We start from the raw sequence: 19,675 nt of genomic DNA on the forward strand, positions 1-19,675 counted from the left end.
ATCGCCCATCTCATTTCTTGTTTGGGTTATTTGCTTCATCTTCTGTTTTTCTTTTGTCAGTTTGGCCAGTGGTTTATCAATTTCGTTGATTTTTTCAAAGAACCATCTTTTGGTCTTGTTAATTCTTTCAATTGTTTTTCTGTTTTCTATTTCATTTAGCTCTGCTCAAATTTTTATTATTTGCTTTCTTCTGGTGCCTGAGGATTTCTTTTGTTGCTGTCTTTCTATTTGTTCAAGTTGTAGGGCTAATTCTCTGATTTTGGCTCTTTCTTCTTTTTGGATGTGTGCATTTATTGATATAAATTTACCTCTGAGCACTGCTTTCGCTGTGTCCCAAAGGTTCTCATAGGAAGTGTTTTTGTTCTCTTTGGATTCTATGAATTCCTTTATTCCATCCTTAATGTCTTCTATAATCCAGTCTTTTCTGAGCAGGGTATTGTTCAGTTTCCAAGTGTTTCATTTGTTTTACCTGCTTTTTCTGTTATTGATTTCTGCTTTTATGGCCTTATGGTCAGAGAAGATGCTTTGTAATATTTCAATGTTTTGGATTCTGCTAAGGCTTGCTTTATGACCTAATATGTAGTCTATTCTAGAGACTGTTCCATGTGCACTAGAAAAGAAAGTATACTTGGTTGCTGTTGGGTGGAATGTTCTGTATATGTCTATGAGGTAAAGTTGGTTGATTGTGGCATTTAGATCTTCCATGTCTTTATTGAGCTTCTTCTTGGATGTCCTGTCCTTCACTGAAAGTGGCGTGTTGAAGTCTCCTACTATTATTGTGGAGCTGTCTATCTCACTTTTCAATGCTGATAGAGTTTGTTTTATGTATCTTGCAGCCCTGTCATTGGGTGCATGAATATTTAATATGGTTATATTTTCTTGGTATATTGTCCCTTTAATTATTACATAGTGTCCTTCCTTACCCTTTATGATGGATTTAGCTTTAAAGTCTATTTTGTCAGAAATTTATATTGCCACTCCTGCTCTTTTTTGATTGTTGTTTGCTTGATATATTTTTTTCCCATTTTTGAGTTTTAGTTTGTGTCTCTAAGTCTAAGGTGTGTCTCTTGTAGGCAGCATATAGACGGATCTTGTTTTTTAATCCATTCTGCCACTCTCTGTCTCTTTATTGGTACATTTAGTCCATTTACATGCAGCATAATTATGGATAAGTATGTATTTAGTGCTATCATTTTTATGTCTTTTTTTGTGTATTGTTGACCGTTTCTTTTTCCCACTTAAATTTATGTCCCAAGTAGATTATCTTTACATATTGCTCTTTCCTCAAATTTGTTGTTGTTGATTTTGTTTCTGCTGAGTGTCTATTTTTTTCTTGCATTTTATTTTGATGTGTAGGATAGTTTGTCTCCTTTGTGGTTACCTTATTATTTGCCCCTATTTTTCGAAATTTAAACCTAACTTTTATTTCTTTGTATTGCCGTATCTTCCTCTCCATATGGAAGATGGTTGACACATTTCTTAGTCCCTCTTTATTGTTTTAATATTGTCTTCTTTTACATAATAACATCGCTGTTACCCTGTTTTGAGCTTTTTTTTTTTTTTTAATCTTGCTTTGTTTTTTTCGACTTCCCTGTTTGGGTTGACTTCTGATGGCTCTGCCCAGTGTTCTAGTCTTGGATTGATAACTGATATTATGGATTTTTGAACCAAAGAACTCCCTTTAGTATTTCTTATAGTTTTGCTTTGGTTTTTACAAATTCCCTAAGCTTTTGTTTATCTGGAAATGTCCTGATTTCACCTTTGTATTTAAGAGACAGTTTTGCTGGGTATATGATTCTTGGCTGGCAATTTTTTTCCTTCAATTTTTTAAATAAGTCATTCCATTGCCTCCTTGCCTGCATGGTTTCTGCCGAGTAGTCCGAGCTTATTCTTATTGGCTCTCCTTTGTAGGTGACTTTTCGTTTTTCCCTCGCTGCTCTTAAAATTCTCTCTTTATCTTTGGTTGTGGCAAGTTTGATTATAATATGTCTTGGTGACTTTCTTTTAAGATCTACCTTATGTGGAGTTCGATGAGCATCTTGGATAGATATCTTCTCATCTTTCACAATACCAGGGAAGTTTTCTGCCAGCAAATCTCCAACAATTTTCTCTGTATTTTCTGTTATCCCTCCCTCTTCTGATACTCCAGTCACTCATAGGTTATTTCTCTTGATAGAGTCCCACATGATTCTTAAGTTTCCTTCATTTTTCAAAATTCTTTTATCTGATTTTTCTTCAAATATATTAGTGCCAAGTGATTTATCTTCAAGTTCAGAAATTCTGCTTTCCACTTGCTCGATTCTGCTCCTCTGACTTTCTGCTGTCTAAATCTGTAATTTTATTGTTAATCTTCTGAATTTCTGATTGCTGTCTGTCTATGGATTTTTCCAGCTTATTAAATCTTTCATTATGTTCCTGAATAATCTTTTTAATTTCTTCAATTGCTTTATCTGTGTGTTCCTTGGCTTGTTCTGCATATTGCCTCATTTCCTTCCTGATGTCTTGAAGGGTTCTATATGTTAATCTTTTGTATTCTGCCTCTGGTAATTCCAGGACAGCACTTTCATCTAGAAGATCCCTGGATCTTTGTTTTGAGAGCTTGTTGAGGTTGTCATGGTCTGTTTCTTTATGTGACTTGATATTGACTGTGGTCTCTGAGACATCTATAAGTTATTGTATTAGTTTATTTTATGTTTGCTTCCTGTGTCTTAGCTTCTTGCTTTGCTTTGGTTTTGTATGCCCAGACGGGTTGCCTGAGTGAGCTAACTTGATTATTTTCACCTTTGGAGCTCTGATGCACTGTCTCCAGGTGGCTAGAGCTGTTATCAGGTATATCAGTCAGGAGTCCATTCAGTTTTCTTGTATGAATTCAGCTCCGGTGTCCAGGTAGCTGATCATCAAGTGTGTGGTACAGGCTCTGTCCTACAGTCTTAGAGGGGCAGGGGTGATTGATGTAGGTACCAGTATCTGATTGTGGCAGGGGGTCACACTCTGAACAAGGCAGGGGGGTGAGAATCATCCCCCACGTGCCTCTGAGGAAAGCTTGTCACTGATCTGTAAAGTGTACAGGTGGGTGGGATCTGCAGATGGACCATGGGCACCCAATGTTTTTGGTCATAAGGACTGGGAGGTACCAGTTATCCTTGGACCCCTGTCGCAGGTGCCTGGGTGACCTGAGTGGTGCCACCAGTCCTTAGGTCCCTGATGTGGGTAGGTGAGGACCTGTTTAATAGGCAAAGCAATGTCAAACATCAAACCCCCACGTCTCTGCCGCACAACTGACATGGTTGGAGTCTGCCAACAAGGGCCTATTCTCCTGAGATAGCCCCACACAGGTCCATGCAGAGGGGAAAGTTACTCAAAGTCTCAAAGTCCAAGGAACGGTTATGCCTGGACAGGTGCTGCTTCTGTCCTGAGCTCTCCCAGTTAGTGGAGCTGGCAAATTACCTTTTCCTCCAACTGCAAATTTTTCCCCTTCTCCAAGGCCAGGGGGATGGCTCTAGGTGCTGAACAGGACCTATCTCAAGCCCAGGGAACTCAGCCGCTGAAGCCAGCTTGGGAGCTGGGAGGTGGGGGGGTGGTGGTAAATATACGCAAGTACTTAGCTTTTGCTGAGAGCACCGTTCTTCTCTGGTTCTGGAGGTGTGAGTAGGCTGTGTGGCTGGTTCCTTCTCCCTGAGGAAACTGTGGCCGAATGCCAGTACCAGCCTGCCACCACTCTGGGAATGGTGCCTGAGGGCTCCCCACGATTCAGGTCTGGTAACTCCTCTCCACTTCTGAAATGTCTCTTCCTCCCCCGCCCCTCAGTTCGTTTTCTAAGCTTGCCTTTGATGCTCAGGACTCCTAGCTTGTCATAAATATACTCGTTTCACTTGTTTGTTCAGGTGGTTGTTATAAAGAGGGCTCGCTGGAAGCATCTGTCTATTCCGCCATCTTGGCTCCGCCTCTCTAGAAAGCTAAGCCAGTTCTTTTTTTAATCATCTCTTGCGAAGACTTGCAAACAGCATTAATTAAAGCTATTTTACCCAAGCAATGGATACCATATAAAATGCTGAACTCTTGTGGTGTGGCTATTTCTCATTTTTCAGGGATCATACCCTCATGTTTTGATTCAATAGCATCAATGCCGTTATGTATAAAAAAAGTTGCATATAACCCAGTGCTGTCGAGTTGATTCCAACTCATAGCGACCCTATAGGACAGAGTAGAACTGCCCCATAGAGTTTCCAAGGAGCACCTGGTGAATTTGAACTGCCAACCCTTTCGTTAGACAAAATCTCAAATGAGCTGACTGCCTTTGGCAGCAACATCAGAAACTGAAAGACACAGTAACAATCTTACTTTTAAAACATGGATACCATAGCCACATTTTAAAAAGGAGATCATTGCCGCATTTGCCAGCATTTGGAGAGATGGTAGGAATCTGAATGCAGGAAAATTAGTCTAAAAAGAAGTTAGAGAAGACCACACTAGCTTTTGACTCTAAAGGTACAAGTCAAATGAGGCCTTCTTCCTTCTCCTTCCTTCCTCCCTCCCTCCCTCCCTTCCTTCTTTCCTTCTTCCCTTCCTTCCTCCCTCCCTTCCTTTTTTCCACTACACAAATTCCTTATTTGTAAAGTTCCGGCAAGCTTTTAATTTTTCCATGTAAAGCACCACGAAGTCCCCCCTTTTTGAAACCTAGTGTAATTAATCAATTTGAGGGAAGGAGAAAAGAATTCAATTCATTCCAAAGCTATGTGGAAAACCAGCAGTGTCCTACATGGCTATACATATTGCTTTATGAGAACAGTGAGATGTGGCAACCTAATTGCCTTTTATTTAGAAGGGAACTGGCTCATTTTTAAAAACATTATCTCAAAGAAATCATTAAGATTAAGTCTTGCTTGAGTCGAGTGTCAGGAATATGAAGGCCACATCCACCCTTCACCTCTGGGTCTGGTACACCCATCACACTAGGAGGGCAGTTTCCATTCCCTTTAACCACCATGGAGTTGCGAGATCAGAACTGATTTGTAACCAACATAATCCTAAAGAATCACTGCAGAATAACAAGAAGTTCGAGGGGTCAGACATTGAGATGCTCCACAATCAAATTGTTTCCCTTTTCCTTCAATTCTCTTAGCTCTGAGTCTGCTGTTATTAACCCAGTTTTCATCCAATTACATTTTTAATTGTTCAGATTTACTCTTGGCTAAGGCACCCAAAAATTTCCTTTCTTTCTAAAATTACCTCATTTGTTTAGACACTTTTGCTCAGTGTCTTTAAATGATATGCCTGAACGCTAGCATGTTTCTCACTTTCTGTTTTGCAAATCTGGTAACAATGAGTCTTAAGTAATGGCCCTAATCTTATAACCATCAATGTGACCAGCACAAGCAAAGTATAAGTGCTTGACTACCCGTTGCCGTCAAGTAAATTCCGACTCATAACAACCCTAAAGGACAGAGTAGAACTGCCCCATAGGGTTGCCAAGGAGTGGCTGGTGGATTCGAACTGCCAACCTTTTGGTTAGTAGCTATAGCTCTTAACTACTGGGCCACCAGTGCTTGACTAAGAGCTTCTAAATGACATGAAAAGCCATGGCACAGCAAGTCAGCACGCTCCTTGAAATTATGGTCATAGTTTGCATGTGGAAAGTATACTTAGTACATTTAGTGTCTACATTTTTTGACATTCACTAGATTTTAAATTATAAACATATGCTCATTTTAACAAGTAAAATTGCACTAAAATGTATAGCAAAACAGTTAATCATTTCTCCACTCCCACTTCCCAGCCAACACTTCGTACCCCCACTTTCAGGTCAACACTTAGTGCCAGTCAAGTGAGTACCTGCAATACCTGCAAGTGTTGTTTGGTGCAAGTGGAACTCAGGGCAGAGGGGAAGCAGTTGCAGGGGCCCCTTCTTCTCTTCTGTGGATGGATTAGCTTGGGCTGGGTATAACCAGACACAGCACGGGTCTGTCCTCCACCTCCTCATGACTCCTTTTTTAAGGGGTAAGTATTACGATGTTCTTGACAATAAGTCCAAATAGCCTGAGCTTGGGTATCAAAGGGCTGAGCTTGGGTGACAGCTATTTACGGGATTGCTAGCACCTTGTAGCCTTGTGAGAAACTAAGTTTGAGTGCAGTCCAGCCTCCAGAAGTGCATTCCTGGCACAGCCAGCTTATTGCTAGCAAAATATGAGTCGGGGGCCAGAGATCCAAGAATTCTGCTCATCTCTCTGGAATAACTTATGTTAAGAGCTTTCTTTGTATTTATCCACGTATGTCTATCTTTATACGTTGATACCTATGTTTACGTGTGTCCTGTGCCTGTCAGTTTCCCATACTGTAGTGGTTTGTGTGTTGCTGTGATGCTGGAAGCTATGCAACCACTATTTCAAATAACAACAGGTTTCAGTGGAGCTTCTGGACTAAGACAGACTAGGAAGCAAGGCCTGGTGATCTGCTTCTGAAAATTAGCCAATGAAAACCTTATGGATCACAACAGGATATTGTCTGATATAGTGCTGGAAGATGTGCCCCCTAGGTTGGAAGGTACTACACAATGGCTGCAACAATGAATTCAAACATAGCAATGATCATAAAGATGGCACAGGACAAGGCAACTTTTCATTCTATTATACATAAGGCTGCCATGAGTCAGAGCCAACTCGATAGCAACTAACCACAATGTATGTGTGTGTGTGTGTGTACATATATACACACACCCCATATATATCTATATACAGTGTATGTATAAGTACTTGTATATGATGCACAACACACAAACATAAAGGTTTTGGTTTTCCAATATTTTTAAAACACTTCCCCCTTCTCCCCCACCACCAGACACCCTTTTAACTCAGAACTGAAGCCACTCTCGAAGTTCACCCTTCAGCCAAAGATTAGACAGGTCTATTTATAAAAGAAAGAAAACCCATTGCCATCGAGTCAATTCCGATCCTGGTGGCATAGTGGTTAAAAGCTACAGCTGCTAACAAAAAGGTCAGCAGGGCAAATCCACCAGGTGCTTCTTGGAAACCCTATGGGGCAGGTCTATCCTGTCTTATAGGGTTGCAACGAGTCGAAGTCAACTTGACGGCAATGGGTTTGGTTTTTTGGTTATAAAACAAACAATAACATAAGGAATGCGCTTCTTAGTTCAATCATGTACATGAGACCAAATGGGCAACAACTGCCAAAAAGCAATGATGGGAAGGCAGGAAGGGACAGGAAAAATGGACAGGTGGAAACAAAACCGCAGGATAGGGAAGGGGAGCGTGTTGACACATCACAGGGATTGCAATCAATGTCACAAAACAATTTGTGCATAAATTGTTGAATTAGAAACTAATTTGCTCTGTAAACTTTCACCTAAAGCACACACACAAAAAGAAACATTTCCCTGATTCAAGTTGAGGAAATTGAAGGTCAGAGAGGTAAAACGAGTAGTTCTAGATTAAGAATCAGTCAGTGACTGAGCAGAATTGAAATCAGTGTTGTTCCTTGACCATTAGGCCTTCATTGACTACACCACCTGGCCTTGACACCACCCTCACAGCACAGACCTTGGCCGAGATGTGCTTGGTAGATTCAAGATCCTTTGTTGGTGCAAAGCTTTACAACTTCTGCTCCTCTGCAGAAGTGTATTCCCATTTCAGACCCTGCAGGGCTGAAGCATCTGACATATCGAGTCCTCCTTTTTGTTCCTACCTAACAAAGAGAAGACAAGCTCCAGGGAGAGTCCCTGGGCCTGAAAGTGTCAGACGCCCCAAAGGCAGAGTAATTAAGTGACGCAGAAGGATCAGCTCTTTTAAAATTCTCTCTTCTCTAATCCTTGTCACAGTCTATATGTGCCTAGTATGTATCTAAACATCTTAGTGGAAGGTGTCAGTTTTTATTTCATGAACCTTAAAGATGGCTGCAATCAATTTGTCCATGCCTGGTACAATGCTATTTTTCAGTTTGGGAGAGTGTTTTCTTTGTGTCTTTATCTTTTTATTCTGTATAATTTAGATCCAAAATTCAGGGGACAATTGTCAAGTATTGAAAACCCCAATCAACACCCCTTCCCCTCTTTCTTTGTCTTGCTAATCACAAGCTTGTTTTGAGCAACATTTTTCAGGAAGTAGCAGCGGGTAGTGGCTCCATTCACTGAACTAGCCCGAGCTACACCTCGAAGCAGATTGAAGAAATCACATCCTTCAACTGACCCCCGGACCGATTGTCACCAGAAGGAACGATATTTCCCAGCCCATAATTTCACCCGATTCCATTTTAGAAGCAAGGGTTCCCACTACACGCACCTCCGATGGAAAATGATTTAATATCCCGACCCACAAATATGGGCATGGGAGGGCTAAGAGAGGAAAGTTCCCAGTACCAAACCCAACCCCTGACGCCATTGGAAACAAAAAGCTCTCCAGCCCCCTTAGACTGCCAGCACGTGGCCCTATGGTTGCTAGACCCCACGCAATCCTTGTACGCGCAGACAATAAACTGGCCACTTTCTGTTTCCCTTGCAATTTGTGTCCATCTTACTTCAATTGGCTAATAAGACAGGACAAGAGCCCAAGTGGCATTCGGTTACAATTCTGGAGACTTCTGCCAGAGGGCCCACTGTGAAACCCTGGTGGTGTGTATCTGTACCCCCATACCCCTTAAGATGCGTCCAGATCTCATTTGATGGGTAAGGAGTCTTGGGCGGCCACTGTGATTCCCACCGGGGATGAAGTCCGTGGGGTCCCCACCTTAGCTCAGGAACAGAAACTGGAAGGGAGAGGCCTCTAACTTCAGGTAAGCGCGCTCCACCGGGTTGTTCCACTTGTCTCAAGAAATTAGGCAAGAAGAGGGTGGCCAAGCGCAGTCCTGAGACCAGACCCCATAACAACAAGGGAAATAGGGGTTGTGGCCCACTGGGACCCACTCTCGCCTAATTAAGGGGCCCTCGCCCTGTTGGTGATCTGGGCGGGGGGGCGGTTCAAGCCCCTCTGCGGTTTTTTGGAACACTCTTCTCCCCTTTCTCATCCTAGTGCTCGCTCTGCTCTCTTTTTACTTTCCGTCTTTTATCTCCTCTTTCTTTCCTCTCCACATGGAAAAGGGTGGTTTTTCACCCCTGGGAAGACTGCAATCCCAAGAATTACCAACCCTGGCTGAGGGTTATAGATGTAGGTCTCGGTTTGGGTATAGCCCAAGAAAATAAGCTTCAGAGTACCTCCGCAGCCTTAACGTTCGTTTTTTTTTCTCTCTTAAAAAAAAAAAAAAAAAATCCAACCTCATTTGGGTTAGGGGCTGTGGTGTCCGACCCCTAATTAAATACAAGAGACAGAAATCTAGTAGTGGTAAATACGTAAATGGGGAATAAGAGTTCAATACCTTGTGACTCCCCCTTAGAATGTGTCTTAAAGCATTGGGATTTTTTCAAATCTGAGGGAATAAAGAAAAAGAAATTAATTTTCTTTTGTACTGTAGCTTGGCCCCAGTACCAACTAGGGAACCAACAAGAATAGCCAGTTCGGGGTTCTATAGCTTACAGCACCATTTTAGAGCTAGATTTATTTTGTAAAAGAAGAGTGGGAGGAGATCTCCTATGTACGGACCTTTATGGCCCTCTACAGAAACAGTTCTATTCTGTCCTATAGGGTTGCTATGAGTCGGAATCGACTCGATGGCACTGGGTTATTTGTTTTTATAATAACAAGGGTCTACAAAAACAGTGTAAAATAATGGTTCAAAAGGGGGAAAGACAAAAGCCTAAAGAAAGGCAGGGGCCCCCCATCTTTACACAATCGGAGGAGGATCCTGTTCTCAGCCCCTCCCCCATATCAACCCACCTATCCCCAGATTTCCCAAATGGCCACTGCTGACCCAGGACTGGGGGCTAGAGTGTCAGGGAGCAGGGCTCAGGCCACAGGAGGAAGTGCGCCAGGGGAAACAAGCCCAGTGGTAGGGACAGCCTCCCCCTCCCATACCTGTAGTAAGCTGTCTTTCTGCCAGGAGCCACCTGTATCTTCAACCAGTGGACGCCAATTCCCATTAAGGCAAACTCCAGTCGGGAACACTGCAGACCGTCAACCATAAGGATACACTCTCATCCACATAGCTTTTACCACCTCAGACCTGTAGAGAGAACCTATAGAGAGGACCCCCTAAAGATGCATGATATGTTCTCCATTTTAAACACCCACCAGCCAACCTGGGCAGATTGCCAAGCTCTAATGGAGGTCCTCCTTACAGCAGAAGAAAAGAGAATGATATTAGAAAAAGCTAGGCAACAGGCAGAGTGAGAACATACTGAAAATCTACAGGATCCAGTTAAACAAGAGGCATCTTTAGCTGTCCTGGGGCAGGACCCCAACTAGGATCCCAATCAGGAATTAGGACAGAACAGACTGAGGCACTATGGACACTGTCTACTAACTACTCTAAAAGAGGTGACTCAAAAACAAAAACACCTCTCTAAAATATATGAAGTAATACAAAAACCTAAAGAAAATCCTTCTGAGTTTCTTGAAAGAATCTTTCAGGCCTTCCGACAACACACGTACCTGAACCCAGAAGCACAAGAGAATCAGCGGATGACTAACTTGCTCTTCAATGGACAGAGCACTCCGGACATCAAGAAAAAGCTCCAAAAGGTAGAAGGGGGGCCGGGTATGCCAATATCTCAGTTGGTAGAAATTGCTTTTCGAGTTTTTAACAACAGGGGCCAGGACACTGAACAAAAAGATCGGAAAATGAGATGACAGGCCACCCTTCTGGCAGCGGCCCTGACCCATCCAGCATCTACAGGCCAGACCCAAGTTTCCCGATGCCAAAAGAGAGAGCTGAGAGCCCACTCAGAGAACCCCAGAGAGCTGAGAGGCCGCCCCGCTTTGGGCCCAAACCAGTGCACATATTGCAAACAGGACGGCCACTGGCAATAAGAATGCCCCTGGAGAGGAAGGTATGAAGGGAATGTGAAGGGGGAATGCCAGATGGTGAGTCAAGGCCCAAGTTCACAGTGATGGGGCCCCGGAGAATACAACCGACCTCCTTAATGGGTCAGTTAAAATTCCCCCTGAAGAACCCTGGGTAACCCTGTAAGTGGGGGGAGAAAAAGTTGAGCTCTTATAGGACACCGGGGCCACCCACTCAGTCTTGAACCAAGCCCCTGCCCCTCTATCTAAAAAAAACAACTCAAGTTGTAGGAGTCACAGGGTGACCAGAAAAACAGAATTTCTTGAAACCCCTCACCTGCAAAGCAGGGGCCCACCAATTGGTGCATAGCTTCCCGTATATACCAGAATGCCCTATCCCCCTGCTCGGGCAAGATAGCCTAACCAAATTACAGACCCAGGTCACGTTCACCTCACGAGCAGTTGAGGTAAGCATACCCCCAGAACAAGCATGGGCCTTACAGGCATTCCTCACTGATACCCGAAAGCCCCATGGTGAAAACTTCTCCCTAGAAAAAGACTGGAAAGGGTTGGTAGACCCCATGTGTGAGCTGACGGACTCCCAGGACAGGCAGTCTCTGCCCAATCTGTTAGAATCTGGCTCAAAGAAGGGGCTCCCCTCCCCCACCTGCGACAGTATCCCATCAGGAAAGAAGCAAAAGACGGGCTCTGGGAGGTGGTAGGCGATTTCCTGAAGCATGGATTGATCCGGCCTTGCCAATCTCCCTACAACACCCCGATCCTCCCGGTGAAGAAACCAGCTGAAGAGTATCAGTTTGTACAAGATCTGAGAGCCATCAACCAAATCATAAGTGACATACACCCTGTGGTCCCTAACCCACGTGCCCCATTATTTGCACTCCCTAGAGACAGCAGATGGTTCACTGTTTTAGACTTAAAAAATGCCTTCTACTGCATCCCCCTTGAAAGAGATTCTCAAGAAATCTTTGCTTTTGAGTGGGAGAACAAAAGTGGGCAAAGATCTCAGTATTGTTGGACACTGCTGCCCCAAGGGTTTCAAGAATAGCCCCACTGTTTGGGGGGAAGTCCTAGGGAGAGGTCTCCAAAAGTTACAGTTAGAGGAGGGGGTCCTTCTTCAATATGTTGACGACCTGCTGATCACCAGCACCAATAAAGAGGCCACAGACAAAAATACTATTAAAACCCTGAATCACCTGGCAGTCTTAGGATATAAAGTCTCAAAACAAAAGGCCCAGGTTACTCACCAAGAGGTCCAATACCTAGGCTTTTCCCTTACAGAGGGACAAAGAACTCTCCTCCCTGCCCATAAATAGGCTATTGGCCAAACTCAGGTCCCCTCAACAAAGCGGCAACTTGGAGCGTTTTGGGGGATGGCAGGGTTCTGCCGAATTTGGATCCCTAACTTTGGACTCGTCGCGAAACCCCTATATGAAGCCACAAAGGGAGCAGATAGTGATCCTTTTATATGGACACCCCAGTGCCAACAGGCATTTCAAGAACTAAAAGCCTACCTCATGAGGGCCCCCACCCTGGGCCTCCCAAATCTAAACAAACCTTCCGAGCTCTATGTACATGAGAGACAAGGAGTTGCTCTTGGGGTCCTCACACAAATGCTGGGGCCCCTGAAGAGGCCGGTAGGGTATTTTTCAAAACAGATAGGCTCTGTAGCCCAGGGTTGGCCCGCCTGCCTTAGGGCAGTGGAAGCCACTTGTGATCTAATCCTGGAAGCTGAAAAATTGACTATGCAACAGCTCATGGTGATATACACACCTCATGCAGTTTTGACCCTGCTAGAACAAAAGGGCAGACTCTGGTTAACTACCGGTTGGATGGGAAGGTACCAGGCTATTTTACTAGACAACCCCTTGATCACCCTGAAGGTATGCACCACCTTGAACCCTGCCACCTTCCTCCCCACACCATCTCTGGATGGGGACCAATGACACGATTGTGTCGAGACAATAGACTAGGTCTTCTCGAGTTGTCCAGACCTGTGAGACCAGCCTCTAGAGGCTCCAGGCCTAGAGCTGTTCACTGATAGCAGCAGCTTTGTAAAAGAGGGTATGCAACACGCTGGATATACAGTTATCACCATCGAACCCACTCCAGAGGTGATCAAAGCCCACTGGGATGTCAGCTCAAAGGCAGAAATAGCGGCTTTAACTAGGGCCCTCCAGCTAGTCACAGGTAAGAGGGTCACAGTTTGGACTGACCCACGTTATGCCTTCTCTGTGGTACACGCCCACAGCACCATCTGGCAAAAGAGGAGAATGTTAACAGCTAACAATAAAGAAATTAAACATGGACAACAAATACGAGAACTCTTGGAGGCTGTACTCCTACCCACTGAAGCAGCAGTTGTGTATTGCCCTGGACACGAGAAGGAGACATCTCCAGAGGCCCAGGGTAACAACTTTGCTGACCAAGCCGCCAAACAAGCAGCATGACAGGTAAGCTCACCGTCAACCAAGCTTGCCCAGGTATGTCCCCTTATTCCCATGGACCCCCTAAGGGACCTTCAGCCCATTTATACCCTCAAAGGCAAAAAAAGGAGGGAAGAGTGGGGGCTCACTGAAAAAGAAGGACACTGTTGTAAAAACCCTGAGGTCAAGGTATATATACCTGAGGGACAATTGTGGATGATTCTCAAAACTCTCCACAAAGGTACGCATTGGGGAGTAGAGGCTACTCAAAACTGGGCTAGACCCGTAATGGCAGGACCTCGAATGCCCCATGTCACCCGAGAAATAGTGCACAGATGCGAAATTTGTGCGCAGAACAACCCGTGACACACACAGCTACCCCCCGTTCAAGGAACATAATACAGAGGACAATACCCAGGAGAAGACTGGCAGGTAGACTTTTTACAGTCATGCCCCCTGCTCCCAGAGGCCTGAGATACCTACTAGTCTTGGTAGATACCTTTACAAACTGGGTTGAAGCTTGCGCCTGCAAGACAGAGAAAGCTGCAGAGGTGGCTAAGGCCTTGTTAGAACAAATCATCCCGCGGTTTGGGCTCCCAGCCTCCACCCAATCAGACAATGGGCCGGCCTTCCTGGCTGAAAAATGCACTCCATCTCCTCTGCGTTGGGAGTTAAGTGGAAATTACGTGCTGCTTGGAGGCCCCAATCCTCAGGAAAAGTAGAAAAGATGAACCACACCTTAAAAAAAGACTATTGCCAAACTGTGTCAAGAAGCCCACCTACCTTGGGTAAAGGCTCTGCCACTGGCTCTCTTGAGGATAAGGGTTGCTCCTAGAAGCGGGCTTAAATTAAGCCCTTTTGAAACGTTATATGGGAGGCCCTCCCTAAGGCGAGTGAGTTGGGACCCTCCCTTAGAAGAAAAGGCCTCGATCCGAGCTTACCTACAAGCCTTGCAGGCAGCTCAGTCATCAATAAATACTCTGAAGAAACTCTGTCCTTTCCTTCTGATACCCCTCTCCATTCTTTCCAACCGGGTGACTAGGTTCTCCTTAAACACTGAGAGACAGATTGTGGCCTACAGGAGGTGTGGGGGGGACCCTATCTTGTTTTATTAGCCACCCACTCTTCTGTAAAACTAGAGGGAGTGAGGCCTTGGGTCCATTACACCCGGATAAAGAAGGCTCCACCAGAGCTTCTAGAGACACAGAAACAGTTTGCTGTGACCCTTCCTGGAAAGCAGAACAGGCAGGAGACCTTAGGTGGGTGTTCAAGAAAAATAACCCTTAAGAGATAAGTGAAAACAGTTTTTTTTTTTTTTTTTTGCCTGAGATGCTCTATTTCAAACACCCCATTAGCCTTTCATATAACCTGTTTAATAGTTATTTTTAACCGCCTCTACTACTTTTAAGGGTATGATGCTCAGCCTAACCCTCACCTTTGTCTTCGCCTGGCGTGGGAGACCTGTCGCTGCCTCCTCTAATACCCGACTCAAAACCCTAGTTTCCCCATGGGGTGAAAATACTGTTATTCAAACTTCTCAGGCTGCCTCCACTGGGGGCAATCTCAAAAATTGTTGGGTTTGTTATCAACACCCCCAGAGTGGGGGGCATGGCCTACCTACTGCTGGCCCTGTAACTAATTTGTCAAATGTACTCCAAATAGTCCAAGGAGAGAGAGCTTCAATATATACCCTTACCCCAATTTTCATCGAGACCCTCCTTAACTTACCACAGCAATATCCTTGTTTTAATGTAACTGACTTTTATAACTACACCCAGGGGAACCAGTCTACTTGTGAGAACACTAAAAACCTAATTTAGAATCATACACTCTCCCTGCTTACTGATCCCTTCACCTTTACTGATAAAACCTGGGAACGGGCGTCAGACTGGAACTGTAAATCGTGTTCCCCAAATACAACTCATGCTTGTCTTAACAACAGTAGAAATGTTTATAGAAGTGACTCTAAACCAATACAAGGGCTGTGCTCTTGGGCCTTAGTACCTCAATATCCCAGAAACTGGGCTCAGCTGTCTCCGACTTGTGCTGATAAGACCCTCCAGAAACTCTGGGAGCCTGCATGTCCCCCAGGCCTCCTACTAGGGCGTATAGGTACTGATTCCTAGTATAATCAAACAAACATCACCCTAAATATTCATCAAACATGTGCCCCACATGGATACATCTTCCTTTGTGGGCAATCCTCACTTCCACAATTGTATATCCCTAGGCGAGCTGACCTCCGAGTTGCAGCCACCCATTGTCTAAACCTCTTCCTCACAAATGGACAGTGTGCACTAGCCCACATACAACTGCCCATAACTATCTTTAACAGCAGCAGGGAGGTGATAAAATCTCCCCTTCAAAAAGGAGGGATTTTAGTTGTTTTTTTTTTTATCTTTTGGGCAATAAAGTCATTCAACCTCACAGTGCCCTGTGCAGGCATTTTAAATCATGAGCTCATGCTGCCCAATCTCACTTAGAGCACATTGCTAATGAAACAGGAACTTCCATCAAGCTTCAACAACAATCCCTAGATTCCCTCGTTAACATGGTTATTGACAACCGTATGGCACTGGACTTCCTTCTCGCTAAAGACGGAAGAGTGTGTGCCGTGGCTAATACCTCCTGCTATACATATGTTAATAACTCAGCCAAAGTAGAGGTCAATATTCAACACATTCTTGAACAAGCATCTTGGTTAAAAAGGCTACAAACCACCCTCATATCCGACAGCAGTCTGCCTGGCATTACCAGTGACTTAAAGGGAGGGTGGTTTTCACAATTGTTTAGTTGGTTATGGCCCCTAGTTCCCCTGATCTGCATGATCTCACTCATCTTCTATTTGGCCCTTGCATTTTTAGTTGTCTCATAAAGTTTGTTTATTCCAGACTTGAAAAGCTACATTTCCAAATGGTAGAAGTCCAAGTATTCCAGCCAATCCCTGGAGAAGAAACAGTACAGAGGTTCCACGAAGGCCCCTAACTTCACCCCTTTTCAGCATGAAGAAGTTACAGAAGATGAGACGTCCACCCCAATCCCCCCCCCTTTTTTTAAGATTAAAAAGTACCTATTAGAGGAGGGATTGAAAACCCCAGTCAACACCCCTTGCCCCCTCTCTTTGCCTTGCTAACCACAAGCTTGTTTTGAGCAACACTTTTCTGGAAGTTGCAGCAGGTAATGACTCCAGCCACTGAACTAGCACAGACTACACCTTGAGGCATGCGCAGATTGAAGAAATCACATCCTTCAACCAACCCCCAGACCCAGTTGTCACCAGTAGGAATGGTATTGCCCAGCCCATGATTTCACCTGATTCCATTTTAGAAGCGAGGAGTCCCACTACAAGCACATCCGATGGAAGATGATTTAATATCCAGACCTCCAAATATGGGTATGGAAAGTTCCGGGTACCAAACCCAACCCCCAACGCCACTGGAAACAAAACGCTCCCCAGCCCCTTTAGATGGTGAGCACGTGGCCTTATGGTTGCTAGACTCCACATGCTCCTTGTATGCACAGACAATAAACTTACCACTTTGTTTCCCTTGCAATTAGTGTCCGTCTTATTTCAATTGGCTAATAAGGACAAGAACCTGCGTAGCTTTTGGTTCAATATTACACTGCATTTTTCAGGAATCTTTAAGAATAGAGAACGTGCCCACCATCAAAAATCTCCTGGTGAAGGTCATTAAGTGAATAAGTATTATTAATATGTCTACAAACTCTTCTGAATGAACTATCAAGTATTATATTGCAACAACTTAGAAACAATATTCTATCAATAGCTAGTCTCCCTGCCTCTTTGTTGTTGTTAGTGCTGTCGAGTCAATTCCAACTCATGGAGACCCTATGTATGCCGAGTAGAACTGCTTGATTGGGTTTTCAAGGCTGTGACCTTTCAGAAGCAGATCACCAGGACTGTCTTCTAAGGTGTCTCTGGGTGGGTTCAAACCGCCAACCTTTCAGCTAGTAGTCAAGTGCTTAAACATTTGTGCCACTCAGGGACTGGTCCTCTTCCATGTGTTTCTTCAATATGTTCTCATCACAGCAGCCAGAGCCATGCTGTTGAAAAAGAAGACAAATTATGTCACTCCTCTGCTGGAACCCCTCGTTGGCTCCCTTCTCAGAGTAAAGGCCAAAGTCCTTGTTGTTAGCTACTGTCCCATCAGCCCTGACTCAGGGTGACCCCATGCACAATGGATAAAACACCACCCAGTCCTGCCCCATGATCAGTTACAGATTGGACTGTTGTGATCCACAGGGTTTTCGTTGGTTGATTCATATGTAGATCAACAGGCCTTTCTTCCTAGTGTGTCTTAGTTTGGCAGCTCTGTTCAGCATCCTAGCAACATGCAAGCCATCACTGACAGACAGACTAGAGGTGGCTGCACATGAAGTGCACTGGTCCAGACTGGAGCCCGGGCCTCCCTCATGGAAAGAGAAAATGAACTACCAATGCCTCATGCCAAGTTTCTTAAAATTACCTAAAAGCCCCTACCCAGTCTTGCCTACTCCAGCCTGCTCCCTCCCCTCCCCCATTGCCTCTCTGACCCCATTTCCTATTACTCTCCCCCTCCTCCATTCAATTCCAGTCACTCTGGCCTCCCTGATGTTCTTGGAACAAGACAGTCGTACTCTAGCTTCAGGCATGTGCATCTGTATTTTCCTTTGTCTGGAATATCCTTCACCCACATGGCTCTCATGATTCACTCCCTCACCTCCTTCAGGTCTTCACTCAAATGCTGTCTTCTCATAAGAACTTTCCTGGCTAGCCTTTCTAAAACTGTAGTCTCATCCTTCACACAAATCCCTTAACCCCCTTCTCTGCCTTATTTTCCTTCTCAGGGCTGAACACCATCTAGCACACTGCTATTCTTATCTACTTTTCTCCTCTCTCCAAGAAGTCAGGGGTTTTGTCTGTCGGCTCAATACTATATCCAGAGCACCTAGTACAGTACCAAGCAACATGGTAGACACTCAAGAAATATCTGTTGAATGAGTGAATGAATGAGTAGCTGTCAACTGTGCTCAACTAAGTGATTAACATTTTTAACAGTACTTAGGATTTCAGTGGGTCACACCAGAGCCAGGAGACTTGAAGCCATTTCTTCAACAAACAGTGTCCCAGGTGACATAAGACTTAACCCCGGGTTTATTTTAGGATAAGTCTAGCACACTGTGCGGTTTCTTTATCAGGGATAGCCAGGACCCAGGAAGATTACAAGGTTGGAATATTAAGTCAGCCAAACATCTCCAAGGGGAGCCAAAAAAAACAAGAGAGGGAGAAACAGACAAAGCCCTTGTACTGGGTGATGTCCAGGTGAAGAACTGTGTAACTCTAAGGAAAAATTGCCTCCAGCTCCTCAGTGGAAACGTCTTAGAGGCTGGACTGAATACTACCATTATGATGGCACAGGACAGAGCTGACCTTTAAGCCCCCCATACTTACAGGAGGTTCGTACCTGCTCTTTTCCCTTTTCATTCCTACTTTACCCCCAGTGTCCCCTCACCTTGTTGCTGCCCCTCAGGTGGTAGATGTTTCTTCTCACTGGAATAGGAGGAGGGCTGGCCTGGTAATCCTTATACTCCACCACAACCAGATAGGAAACTGGCTGCAGTGAGCCCCAAGGGAACCCTCTTAGAACCTTCATCCCTTTGTTACTGTTCCATGGCATATCTAACACTGGTTATTCAATAAATGCTGGTTCGTGAACTAATGATCCATTATTTCTGTTTCTAGTCAACATAGAGCCTTTACTCCAGAGTTCTCTGCAAGACTGTGAGCGTTGTACCCTGTTGGTAATTAGATTATGCCCTAGGGCTCTGAGGAAGAAAGTGGGCCTGTCTACAATGTCAGGTTTCAGAATCCTAAGTATAAAAATTCACAATTGGCTGCCTCCTTAAGAACAACAAGAATGATGGCCTGCCTGCCCCAAGAAGGATATGCAAGAGGAACACAAAGAATTGTTGCTGTAGGGAAATGCGATTTTAAAATGACCTGGGAAGACCTGGTGGTATGGCATGCTGGAATAAACCCTGCGAATACAGGAACCAAGCTGGCAATAAGGCTGCTCAAAGCTTATGCAAATGCTCTCAGGGAAAGCGCTCTAAAACTACTGCTGGTCCCCTGGGATGCTGGGAAAGTTTGAAGATAATCACCTGTGACACTCAGGCTTTCCTTGGGACACAATTTTAAACAAATGACCTTATTTCAGAGCTGAATGGATGCCAAAATTGAATTTCTGCTCAGTCGGAACCAAATTTATTCCTTGCTGTCTCTCAAGTGAGTCGGCAATACTTGCTTTGAATTCTTTGCCCCACTTATGCAGAACTAATTTGAGGTCA

Source organism: Elephas maximus, chromosome 1 (assembly GCF_024166365.1).
Source record: "Elephas maximus indicus isolate mEleMax1 chromosome 1, mEleMax1 primary haplotype, whole genome shotgun sequence".
NCBI classification, from domain to species: domain Eukaryota; kingdom Metazoa; phylum Chordata; class Mammalia; order Proboscidea; family Elephantidae; genus Elephas; species Elephas maximus.